Source organism: Cervus canadensis, chromosome 7 (assembly GCF_019320065.1).
Source record: "Cervus canadensis isolate Bull #8, Minnesota chromosome 7, ASM1932006v1, whole genome shotgun sequence".
NCBI lineage: Eukaryota > Metazoa > Chordata > Mammalia > Artiodactyla > Cervidae > Cervus > Cervus canadensis.
Genome location: NC_057392.1, coordinates 36,721,685 through 36,735,388, shown reverse-complemented (window position 1 = coordinate 36,735,388; position 13,704 = coordinate 36,721,685). Strand labels below are relative to the sequence as shown.

Below are 13,704 nucleotides of genomic sequence, written 5' to 3'. Positions count from 1 at the left end.
GTCCAGTCTGACGGGCTCTCTCAACCAATAGCCTCCTAACTCTCCGATCACTGAACAACGAGATGTGACTGACCTCTCCAGAGTGGGCGAAGGTGCGGCAGAGGGTGGGAAGTGGGAAGACTCTCAACCAATCATCTGTTAACAGTTCTCTGAGCGAAGTTTCCATGATCCAATGTGTGTCTGGGATAGCGGATTGGGCCTCTCCTAGCCCAATCGAAGCTAGTAGAGATGAGGGAAGAGGCAGATGGGGTGGGGACAGGTGAAGGGGAGGAGGAAGAGTGTATTTTGTTTATGGGCGGCAACCTCACGAGGGGCGTCCCATCCTTATTGGCTCATTGAAGCGAAGAGTGGCATGAGGGAAACCCAATAGTAGGAAAAGATAGAGGCTTCGAGACGTGAGGCGCCCAATGTGGGCCTTCTGCCGAAGAAGTAGGGGCGGGGGGAAGTTTAGGAGTTGAGGAAAGAAGATTAAAGAGCGCGAGGAGGTAACGCCAAAAACTCTAATTTGTTGTGAGGCGGGCGGGAGGGGTGTGTGCGTGCCGTGGGGGACGGGGCATCTGCGAGGCGCTTGGAGTGGGGGGCGGCCGGACGGGAAAGGAGGGGCGCGGGGTGGGGTTGGGGGAGCGAGTTAGAGTGGCGAGCCCGCGGGCCGTTGGTCCGCGGAGCGCGCGCCCCTTCCCCCGGGCGCCCCGCCTCGCTTCCCCCCTTCTCTCAGCGCCCCCCCTCGCGCCGGGCTGGGGCGGCGGCGGCCTCGCCCGACCCCGCGCGGAGGGAGGGAGCCCAGGAGGGTCCCGGCTTCTAGGAGCGGGCGGGGCGTCCCGCAGCTGGAAACGAGTCTTCTGCCTTCTTCTCTCTATTCCCCGCGCCTGGAGTTGCCGCTTCCAAGAAGAGGAGCTGAGGGGGACTAGCCGGGGCTCAGGAGCTACTAGAGGCGCCCGCTTGTCTTCCGCCCCCTCCCTTCTCGCCCTCCCCCGCTTGCCGTGGCTCTGGCGGTCTCTGGAGCGTCTTCTGAGAACTGGGGGGCGGGAGGGGTCCTGGCCCCAGAGCCGCTGGACGCCCCTCCAGACGCCCGAGCTACCGGCCGCCGCCTGCTTCGCTGCTACGACTCTAGAGGAGGGGGCTTGGGAAGGGAAGACACTCCTTTCCTTCTTTCTCTCCTCCTGTGGGCCCCCGTGGAAACATTAAAAAGAAAAAAAAATACGGTTTTCCATAGCCGAGAGAAATGGTTGGAAGCTTTTGAAAGTTTGAAAGAAATGCACTGCTTTACATTGTCTAATGCATTACTATCTGTGTGGCATTCTGGTCTTTTCCCACCACCCGCCCCACGCCCCGCCCCTCTTGAAGCTGTTATCCTTTTTAAGGATGCTGAAGAGGCAGGAGGCAGGGATTTTCTAAAAGTTCTATTGATAAACACACTTGCACAAACATATGCTAGGCACACAAACTATAAACATTAGCGGAAAACACAATATGGCGTACAGCTATCCTACCTAGCGCGGTAATCCGCTGATCTCTTAAGGCAGCCCAGTTGAATGGGGTCAGTAGCAGGATGACAGTTCGCCAATAAAAATCTGAATGAAACAGGAAGTAATTTGGAAGCAGCCGGTGGGTTAAGTACTTTATTCAGAATCAGCATTGGCCCAAGATAAGTTGAATTTGTTAAATTTTCTAGACATGTGAAAATTGCCTCAACTGCTTCTTAGCATTAGAAAAACCGAAATGTGTTGCTCAAGTGGAGTTTTCTTATCCTGTGGTCATGTGTAAATTTCAGCCAGGAAAATTAACAGACCACTTTTCAAGCAAACTCTGTTCTAAAGTTACTATTCTTGTTGGTATTGAAAGTTTTAAAACATGAATTATAATGACTGTTTTGTAAAAAAAAAAAAAAAATTCTCCAGCTTTACACATTAAATAATCAGTTGTAATTATGCATACGTGCAACAAATAGTTAAAATAAACCCTTCCAGCCGACCACATCCCCACGTATAAATTTGATCAGTCCAATTTTGACTAAGTCCTGCACTTCTCTTGTTTGTAGGAAAGAACCACAGCAACAATTTACATTATTTTTTTAAATGCCCTTGTTGCTCTTTGTCATTCTTAATCAGTGTATCAAAGTTGATGCACATATAGTACATGGCAATACCATTCACTGTGTCTTCTTGGGAGTAGTCTTGAGAAATTTTGAAGTTGTCCTTGAAAAACTGCTGATGTTACTCATTGTTTAGCCGTCAAGGCTTAAGAATACATGGTGCTCAAACAGATGAGAAGGAAAAAAAGTGAGTGTTCTAGAAATATAATTAACTGCTCAGTGAGTATAGCAGTTGGGTATTTTTGGCTTTGTAAAATCAGATCTCACAGACCAGGGGAGTAAAGGCCATTTGTTTATGAAATAAGATCAGTTGACAAGTTAACTGGCTACAGCCTCCAAAGCAATATGCCCTTTCATGGTGAGATCCCAGTTTTAACAGACTGAAGAAAGAAGTTTAAGGCTAAAAATTGTCAAATTTTATCCACTTTTAGGAAGAAGTTTTTGTGCTTACCTGTTTAGTTCATTTAAGGTGCCAGTATTTTAAAATTGCTACAGTACCAAGAAACTATATAGTTAATGTGTACACTAGCTACTAGCAAGTGGCTACTGAAAGACTATGAGTTTAAATGAATTACTAGAGGAAAGAACAGTTTACTTGTGAGGGTTATAATTTTGGTGTGTGTGTATGATGGGAGGAAGAGAGGCGTTGTTCAGAACTACTAGTTAATGTGATACCAGTGTCGGAAGTGGTCAGCAAGTTTTTGAGGTTCACAAATATCCAGCTAATCTTGTTGTCAAATTAATATAACTTTGACTACTACATATAAAATCCAAGGGAAAAAAAAAAGACAAACATTTTAAATGAATTACTTTTATCTCATTAGTCAGTCTTCAGGGACTTACTTGGTGGCTCAGACGGTAAAGAATCTGCCTACAAATGCAGGAGACCCGAGTTCGATCCCTGGGTCAGGAAGATCCCCTGTAGAAGGGACTGGCTACCTACTCTAGTATTCTTGCTTGGAGAATTCCTTGGACAGAGGATCCTGGTGGGCTACAGTCCATGGGGTCGCAAAGAGTTGGACATGACTGAGCCACTGACAGACAGAGTCAGTCTTCAGGAGACTTTCCAACCAAATTGGAATCCCCAGAAAAAAAATTAGGTCTTTTCAGAAGACTAATAAAAGATACAACTAAGTTCCTGTAGAAGAATCTAAAATTTATAAATGAATTACAATTCCAGATATTTTACAATAAGTGATAAGAAACTCTTCAGAACATTTGGAATATAGAGGTGTAGCTTAACGGGCTCTAACGTATTCTCTGAAATTATTTGTTTCTGAAATGGATATTTAAATTCATCTAACTGTTCTGGACACTGTTCTAGACACTTGGGATGTAACAGTGAACAAGAGAAAAAATTCCCTGCCCCTGTGGAGTTTTCATTGTAATGTTGCATACATACCATGTACTTAGATTGCTAGAAGGTTTTTTTTGGATGAAACTTTAAAACCTAGATGTTTTCTCCTTTCAAGGATCAGGGAGGTGTTCATCAACTGCCAATGATAAGAAAGGAAGACTTTACAGTACTTTATTGCTGATTTGTACCTTTTGTTATTGTCATGAAACATTCTCCATACATTTCAGTAGATCTTTTTAACAGATAGGGTTTTATTTTTAAGCATGCCTTTGAAATAAATAAACTATTACTTTATATTAAAAAAATCTGTGTCTTGGAATTTACTCTGAAATTCCTGTGGAGCTTTTGTCGGCAAATTATGGTAAAACATAATCTAGAATATCTTAATTTTTTTTAGTTAGAGTTTGTTTTAAGAATATGTCTGAAAAATCAAGTGCCTAAATCTTTTTTTCAGTTTTGGTTTTTATCAAGAGAAGATGGAAATTTGTTGTAATTAATTTATAGGTGACTTTAAAGAGAGAAAAAGAGAGAGGCCTGCAAAAAAATGCTTTGTTATTTAAACCTTTCTTTCAAACTACAAAAGCATTTGATTGGCACTTCTCTGATTTAATAGCCCATTTGTAATTCAAGAGGAACATTACAGAATATTTTAGCATTACTTTAATCATTTAGTCTGTAGGTGTAAAAATCCTAGGTTTCTAATTGAAGGAAACTTGGTACCTGGTTACGGGAGTAGATTTAGCAATGAGTTTGTTACTTCAAGTAGTGGGTGTCTCACTTTTCCAAAACCTAATTCACAGTTCTCAAATAACAAGTTCTGATTTTCTTATTTTTCTCTAACACAGTGAATTTTATTTTGTTAATCGAATATGAGTTCACACAATCCTACCTCCAGTTCTTCCGTCCCCTGCTGTGAAGGGCTTGAATTTCTATACCTTCACTAGATCTCTGTGCTAATTTGTAGCTGTAATCAACTCTTTCAGAAAGAGTACATGTTAATACACTTTAGAGAACTTTGAGAGTGCCTGTGGCTATTTGAATACAGACCTGGCATAATCGGAAAGCTATCAATAGGAAGATTTAGGACAAAAAGCAGAGAGTGTAACTAATAGAGTGTATTGTTTCAGCTGAAATCTTTTTTAGAAAGCAAAGAATGGTTGATAGAATGTTAAAAATTAAGAACTTTTTCTAATTCTAGTAAGGATAATTGATCAATGTGTGTTTATGTGCATGTAAGTATATATTTATGTGATCAGTTTTTGAATAAAGATTTATTTCAGTACTAGATAAATAATTCTAGTCCTGCCTTGTGGTAGGCATTCAAAGTTCCCCGGGTGATTTTGTTGAACACACTTTGTTATGTACCAAAACTTTGCTCTGAGCAACAACATAGTAAATTTTGTGTTAATTTTGACTTAAAATTTATTTTTTGGAACTGTTTTGCTTTGTTTTGGCCATGCAATGCACATGGCTTGTGGGATTTTATGCCTTAGTTCCCTGATCAGGGATCGAACCCGTACAGTGGAAGCAAGGAATCTTTACCACTGAACTGCCAGGGAAGTCCCAAGGAAGTTTTTCAAAGCATGATTACTAAGCAGCACATAAAATGAATGAAATCTGAAGTGAAGAGTTGTTCTAACCCTGGATCGACATAATGAGATAGCTGCGAGTTTGAAAAAGAGGTATTTCATAAAGTAAAAGATAAAATCTTGACATCTGACAAATTTCAATAGTAATAAAATAATGACTAATTCTATTAATATTCATATTTTTAAGGTAAGTGCAAATATGTGTACAGTGCATTTTAAGTCAAAATTTGGGGTGTTATTGGCTAGACATGGTCATTTCTTTGCCAGAGATACTAGGCTGTGTAAAGGCTAACCATCTGTCAAGTGATAGAGACAAAGAAAGGTTTAATATACTAGCCTAAAATTTCCACAAACTTATTTTGAATTGTATTGTCATTTTGTTTTGGCCTTCATATTCTGTGTTGAGTATGCACTGGGTCAGTCACCCCACTTTGTTTTATGAACAAACTATTTAAGGTCTAGATAAGGTTATTGTCGCAGCTGATGTGATCTCGAGGCAGGATAAAATGTTTTGATTTTGCTTCAGCGTAATAATCAAAAGCTCACAAGTGGGCTACCCATTGGCAGTTATACAAGTGACCTCAAGCACACTTATTTTCACCCACCCATTCTGAATTGGGTGTCTCAATTCTTTTGCTTTATATATTGAAGCTTCATATTTCAAACCCATTCCTAAGCTATTGGGGGGGATGGGAAGAAGTAGCAACAGGAATCCAGATTGCATGTTTTAGGTACAATATGGTGAGATGTGAAATTGAAACAGCAGATTGGTGAGAAACTTTAGTTTCAAACAAATATAAACTCGTTTGTTTAGTGAAGTCATACACAAAACAGTAGTCTCTATTGACAGGGCAACTTTTTTTTTTTCCCTTAACTTCCACATCATGAAGTCACCATTGTTTTTGGGCCAGCAATCTGTTTCTGAGGCATCATGTAAGAAAAAGAAGCCCTAATATTGCTGATTGTAATGCTATACTTAGATATGCCAGGCCGAGGAATTATTTATAGCAGTGCTAATTATATCAATAAAAATGGCAATATTAATACTGTGAGTGTCAAAATCCATTCTTGACAGTATGAGGTAAACAGAACTATAGTCAAACAAAGCAGGCAGCCTGTCTCTACTGTCAGCTCATGAATATACACTTCAGGAAAATACACATACAGTTTAGAGAATTAAGTAGACTGCTTTAATCTCTTTTTTCAATTACTTTTGACCTTTTTAAAAAAATGTTTTCTTTTAAGTGATATTAAACAATAATTGTTTTCAGTTATTCAAACAATATTAAAAAAACTTGGATTTTTCATTTTGAAATTATTGGCAACCATTTTCTTACTGATCTTTGTTTCTAGAGACTTATTTACTTGTATATAGTTCAGTGCTTTATAAATTATCAGAAATTCATTTTCTTTGTACTTCCATTTTGAGGATACAAATTAACATCACAAAAGGAACCTCAGACAATTTACAAAATGAAACAAACCCCATCACTACTATATATGTACCCACAACCAGTAAATCTTTGACTTCCTTTAGGCATTAAAAATGTTTCTTACATGGTTTTGATTTAAGAAAGGGTATACATTTTCTTTGTAATTGATATTACTTCTAGTCAGTTTTTGCAGATTTATGTTATTTTAAATTTATTTTCCAGGAATATAAAATCAAGTGAGAAGTCATTAAGTCCAGTGGTTTTTAACTTGAGGGGACAACATCTAACTTATTGGCTAATCCCTCATATGTTACACTGAATTCTCTTTTTACTGCACTTTGTCAAAAATTTCAGATGTAGAGTTTGGAAAGATTGTTCTAGATCTAGTGCTACAACTAACTAGTTGTATGATCTTAGGCATGTTACATGATCTGTTTGGATACCTTCGCTTCCTTCATCTTCAGGGTCTCTTTCTGTTCTGTGAGTATGTTTTTTTGATACTTGAATCTTTATTTATCTTCAGATAATGTGACTAGATGTGATGTGCTGAGGGGCACAGGAAAGAGTATGTGTAAAATATTTGTCTTTGCCTTTTACTTCCAGCCCTGGATAAAAGTTTCATTTTAATGATACTTGCTTTTAAATATAGTATAAATGTACAAGTTTAAGAGCCACAATATTAAGTACTGATAATCTTTTATAGTTGGTAACTGTAATAAGTCTATTAGTTTACATAAATTTTTACCAGCTCACCTTCACTCAAGTAGATATATTGGTAATATAATTTATAAACATGATTCTTTGCATTTCACTCTGCATAAGTTGCTTAAGTGGAGAAAGGTAATAACAGAATGAATTATCTCAGAGTCATTTTCTAATTCTGTAAAATATATAGATAGATACATTTGAAGAAAGAAGATTAACTTGGTTTTTGTGCTATTTTAAAGCAAACCATAAATAAACAGTAATGAGGGGTCATCTCTGTATAGACCTTATAAAACTGGTAATTCTTAACTGCTGCATTTGATCTTTGATTCTACATTGTACCCACCCAGGGACAGATTTACACAGGAAGGACAGTGAGATAGACAAAGGAAGTTGACTCTATTTTGATGAAGAATAGTGGGATGAATTTGTGTTAGAAAAGACTGCAACTATTGTGCTGTCATATACAGAAACAAATTGCAAACAATTTTTGAGTACCTACTTGTAGGCATTTGTTTAATGGTGACCTTAAAGTTTTCATTTAGAATTTCATTCTCAGTTTCTTTTTGATTGACTCATACTCCTTTGGCTGGTCTGAGTGTTAGTGAGAGGATCAAAACCTTCAAACCATTTACCTGTTCACAAATGGAAGCAGCCATCTGGAGAAAGCTATATAATCCTTGGTTCATCTCCCTCTCATACACCTATCCGTTAACTTGATATTCTTGGTACTGCTCTTAACATTTTATAAATTACCTTATAGACAGAATATACAATAAACTCAACAATGTATTAGGCAATGCTAAGCTATTTGGGGGGCTTCCCCAGTAGCTCAACAGTAAAGAATCCACCTACAATGCAGGAGACACAGGAGATGTGGGTTCAATCCTGGGTTGGGAAGATCTCTTGGAGGAGGGTATGGCAGCCCACTCCAGTATTCTTGCCTGGAGAATCCCCTGGACAGATAGGAGCTGGGTGGGGCTACATAGGGTTGCAAAGAGTCAGACACAACTGAAATGAATGAACACCCAACTATTTGGGAGAAATGAAAAAAATTTACCATAGTGCAGAAAAGGTGCTATGAGTACTTCAGTGCATGCAAGTAAGGGAGAAAAAGGAGATATTTAGAAAGGAGGCTTATTTTAGAATAGAAGCTAACTGAAACCCAGTCCGTGTATTGAGGGATTAACGTAGACCCTTTCCTAACGGCACTGGTATGAAAGATACTAGCAAGCTTATTGACTGTAAGCATAGTGAGAAGAAAACAAAATACATTCTGTTCTTCTACTAAACAATGATAACAATAACAACTACAGTAGCCAACATTTATGAGCACTTACTCTGTACCAGACATTGGTTACATCTGCATTTTTTGAGAGAGATACTGTTATTATGTCCTTTTTAAAGATAAACTAAAGCTCAGGAAGGTTAGGTGACTTCTTAAAAGTCACAGAGCTAGAATATAACAGCTGAAAATGCAAACTCAAGTCCAGCTCCAGAAAATCTAAGGTCTTAATCACCCTTCGTCATGCCCCTTCTGGGACCATATTCACTGAATACCGCCCTGATTAGTACTGATAATTTTATTTCAAGAGAGACATAGTGAATTTGGAGAAGGTTCCAGAGAAGGGCACAATGTAAAAGAGCTGTAAATGGGAGGAAAGTTTGCTGTGCTAAAGTTTGTTTTTAAAATTTAACTTTTCAGTCTAGAAGTACAGATGCTGAGAGCGAGTTTGTCTGAAGGTTTTAACAGTGGATGGACTGGGTGGCTGCTGCCTGATTTGTTTGGATGCAGCATTGGAGCTGGGTAACATATTAAAGCAGATGGAAGAAAAACATGAATAGAAGCAGGTCAAAGGACGCATTAGATACTGGGAGTACTGGGAAGGCAGAGGTCAAACAGGAGACCTAACTCGAACAGGTTGAGGAACCAAGAACTGGGATCATACAGAAAAATAAAAAGGGTGAGGCAGAATAGAAACAGAATATATTGAAAACTATATATATATATAAACTGACTATATATAAGTCAGTAGGATTTACCATACTGACTTTGGAAGGCATCAGTGTTTTTGTTGTTTGAACCCCTGTATTTGTTTCAGAACCAACAACTGGTTTACATAGGGGCTACCTAGAGTTTGGGATACAAAGGCTGCTATGGTTTTGGCACAAAAAGCATGATTATCAATACTAACTTAAAATTAGCCAGTAAATTTAGATGCATTACCAAGAAATGCAATTTAGCACAAAAGCCTATATGGTAAAATCCGAGAATAGCTGTCATTTATTGAGTACCTACCATGTGCCACTCAATTCTGAAGTCACTATTTCTGAAGGGCGTTTATAGTACATGTTTTTGTCTGCTGTCCAGTTTTTAAATATGAGAAAACACCTGTTAGCTTTGCTGAGGATTTGATGAGTAAAACAAATTAAATTATAGCCTAATTTTATTTCATTTCATTTTGTAATTTAGCTTATGATGTCTCCTCATATTCATGGAGCCTGGCTCTAGCAGACTTAAGGTGAAATAGAGTCTAGACTCCTCTAAGTAACAGTAACTTTTCCTTCATTTGTTGCTATACCAAAAGAAAGGTTCAATTTTTTTGATAGGATGAATGCATTTCTATTGGAATAATAGGTTCAGATGATCAGTGCAGGCAAAGTTAGTATATGTGAGTCTGGATTATATATATGATTGCCTGCATGAGTTAATGAAAAGGGAATTGTATAAGCTTTTAAAGTGATTTTTTTTTATTTAAAATAATTTTAATGACATCAAACCAAATATAGATAGGTATACCTGAATGCATACTCATACCCTTTTTCTACAAGGTACTGGAGACTTCAAAAGTTTTTAAGAGGTAATATTCATTGTTGAGCTATATTACATATATATGGTGGGGCAGACTCAGTAAATAATGGAAGAGCTACACTATCACTTATGTGTCTTTAGTTTTCCTTATGACAATATCTCTGATATTTTCTTCAGACTCTCATTTCTAGTGCATTAAGAAATATACTACAATATACATTTGTATGTTTCTAATACAATATACTGTGAAGTTAGAAAGATAATCAACATTCAGTTTATGTGTGATATCTTTCCCTGTCAAGTTTATTGTCATTGGTTCTCTTTTTTCTTATTCTTTTGACATCCTGTAGTACCTAGTCTTTCTAACAACTGTGTTGTTTGCATCTTACTTTCCCTTTATATATCTGACCCTTAGAGAAATACCTTTGAAAATTCAGCCTCTCAGTAATCTTTCTTCTAGCAGAGGTTTGAGAACAAGGCAATGTTATGATACAGGGGTGATTTGAGCTGAAAAATGAACAGGATTCCAGACCTTTCTGATTCAGGTATTTCAGCAGTTGTTATAAAGTGAATTGCCAGAGTATATAAAACCCCAAAATAAATGGTTGGTCTTTTTCTGTAATTTCATGTTATGCATACCTCTGTTTCTATTATTTGTGTAATGATCAATTTTATTATGCAGAATTGGATGCATCCATTCTTTGACATTCATCACCTGAAAAGATAGCATTCAGATTTATACTACACTGAACTGCAGATCCTTAAGGGCAGTACCATATTTTATTAATCCGTGAAGCCTTATTGCTTAGCACAGTCCCTGACACATTGGAGGATTCAATGTTGATGAGACTCTTTTCGTAACTTTCCTGAAAGATTACTTTGATCCTTGCTTACCAGGCTATCATTCCTTATTTTCTGTTGACTGGTTCAAATTTAGCATTGTTCCAGTTGTTATCACCTAATACAGGCTTTCTCTGTACTTTTCTAAGACCCAAATATTTTTACACATGTTCATGATTTTCTATCCTTTTAGATACTTAATGAAATTCTGTCATGGCAGAAGTTCCAATAAAAAATTGTATTTACTGTGATTCAGAATAGAAATAGATATGGCCCATCAATGGTAAAGCAAATCTACTACAATCAATTCAGGATATTGTATTGAATAGAGTACACAGAATTACATTACCTAGTGATTCAAGGATGAAATCCAAATTTCATATCCTATATGATTCCTATCTGGATAGTAGAAGAAACAGTCCAGAGTATTTTTTTTTTTTTTGCACTTAATAGATTGTAATGAGATTTTTAGCATTTTATATGAGCTTCCTAATTCTTAAAAAACATAAGTTCATAAAATTTCACACTGTTATAAAACAGAGCTTTAGATTATTTTCCCTTATTGTGTTTAGAACTCTAGTCCAGTGAAACACTTTAATGTTCTTGATATATCCTTAGCTCTTCTAGAAAGCAAAAAAGGTGATTGGGCTATGAACAATATGGAGGGTAGTGTCATGTAAGTCGCTGTGTAGGATGGATGTTTAATTCCTATATAACAACTGACCTGCTTTTTCATGTTTATAAGACTTGCTAGTTAAACAGTGGGAAACTTAACACGACTGGCCAAAGTTGTAGTTTGTCTTTCTGCTAACTGAAACAGCAGCCCATTGATTTGAAGTTGTTTCCAAAACAAAAGATAATTATGTCCTAGAATAATTAAAACTGGGATTTCACTAAAGTGTACTTCAAGTGATTAATAGCTGTAGTGTTTTTTTGGAATTTGTAACTAAGAACATAAAGAGAGCTTATTGCCATTTTTATATATTCAAGAGTATACTTTGTGAGGGAAGTATTGATTCTTTGGAATCATTATAACAAAGTCCCAGATAACTCCAGATTCATATGTGCCCCCCACCCCCCACCATCAATATTTTTAAAATTAAGGATTCAATAAACAACTTGACCACGTATGGCAATCTTCTCCTTCACTTTCAATTCCTGACTTTCAGTATCAAATCGCTACTGAGATCTGTGAACAATCTCCATGACACCTGGGACAGAGAAAAACTGCTTTGAAGGTTTTCTTCCTTCAGCTGGGCAAGCAACTAGAGAACAGTACTGGAGTTTAGGGATAAAGATCAGAAAACTGTAGACACTGTAACCAAGAGTTTGGGCTTCAGAGGTCTGTGAACCACTATGAGAAAAGGTTAATTTTTGCCTGTTTTATATATCCAAGTCTCTCTAGCTAGCTAAAAAGTCAAAGTAGCTGAGTGCACTGGCTGAGTTTTCTCTGTCCCCGAGACTGAAAGAAAATTCAAAATAAGGCAACGGTGATCTACCTCCTCATGACCTGGCAAGGAATTGGTAGACTGTCTACATTTCTTTTCTCCAAGTGTTAACACTTGTGCCATTTAGGATACTCCAACAGCCAGACCAGAGCTCCAGTGAAATATCAATAAAAAATAACAATCCTTTTTAAAAGAACCTAATAGTAAGGGAGAGAGGAAGATCAGGCAGGAAAATTAAGAAAGAGTACATACTCTAAGCAACTAGTAATGTTGGCAAAAATAAATGAAACCCGAATTTTGAAATATAGTAAGAGCACTTAAGGAAATACAAATACAGAACAAAGAAGAATTTCAGATACTAAGACAAACATATCTCAGATGAGTGACTCGGTGGAAAAATCAGAAGAGAACGTGATCACTGTTGAAATGTGAATCAGTGAACCAAAAGACCAAGTATGAGATACCAAAGTACATAGCACAAAAATAAAACATGATGAAAATCTTGATGAGACTCCAAGGATGAGTCTTGGAGGATAGTTTAGAAATCAAAGTGTGAATAGTAGGAATTACAGAGGGAGAAATAAGAACAGAAAGAGGAGAGGTATAATTAAATAATAGAAGAAAATCTCTTTGTGTTTCAGAAATATCAGAGTCTGTAAACTGAAAGGGTTTATTGATTTATGGTCTTGATTGATAGATAAGGCACACTTTGGCATGTCCTGATAAATGTTCTGAACTCTAAAAATTGAAACATAAACTCCCAAGTAGAAAGAACAAGTTTCTCCTATACAGGGGTAAAATATTAAAGTATCATAGAACTTTGTATCTCTAACACAAGAAGCAAGAAGATAGTGGAATGACATTAATGGACTGCAAAAGGAAAATGACTACAGGCCAAGAATTTCAGTGGCCAGAAAGTTGTCATTTGCTAGTCAAGGTGAAAGAAATACATTTAGGGAAAACCAAAAACTTAGAACATATGATTATTATTCCTTAAGACCTGAGGATAAATTATAAGCAAACAACAAATGAACCAGGGCATAGATTTCCAAATGAAAAGCAAAAGAAATAATGATGAATAATGAACATTTACTTATAATTGTGTGTGTTGTGTATATAATTTCATTTAAAAGATAAAGATAGATGGTTTGTTGTTGGTGCTCAGTCACCCAGTTGTGTTTAACTCTGACCCCATAGACTGCAGCACACCAGGCCTCCTCGTCCCTCACCATCTCCCAGAGTTTGCCCAAGTTCATGTCCTTTGCATCAGTGATGCCATCCAGCCATCTCATCTGCTGACACTCTCTTCTCCCTCAATCTTTCCCAGCATCAGGGACTTTTCCACTGAGCTGGCAGTTGTATCAGGTGACCCAAGTACTGAGCTTCAGCATCAGTCCTTCCAGTGAATATTCAGGGTTGATCTCCCTT

The 13,704-nt window shown here is 37.4% G+C and overlaps 1 protein-coding gene across 6 annotated transcripts in view; it reads left to right on the top strand.

The window, feature by feature from the left end:
- The first annotated feature begins 385 nt into the window (after positions 1 to 385).
- ZBTB20 (zinc finger and BTB domain containing 20) overlaps positions 386 to 13,704 on the top strand; it is an 846,256-nt gene continuing 832,937 nt past the window's right edge. For 2 of the 6 annotated variants that reach the window (XM_043474916.1, XM_043474932.1), the window contains exons 1-2: positions 415 to 485; positions 6,889 to 6,951. The gene's annotated coding sequence lies outside the window, so the exon portion shown is untranslated. Of the gene's footprint in view, positions 486 to 6,513; positions 6,952 to 13,704 lie in introns of those variants that run through there. The other 4 variants (XM_043474915.1, XM_043474934.1, XM_043474924.1 and 1 more) reach the window with 3 other exon arrangements.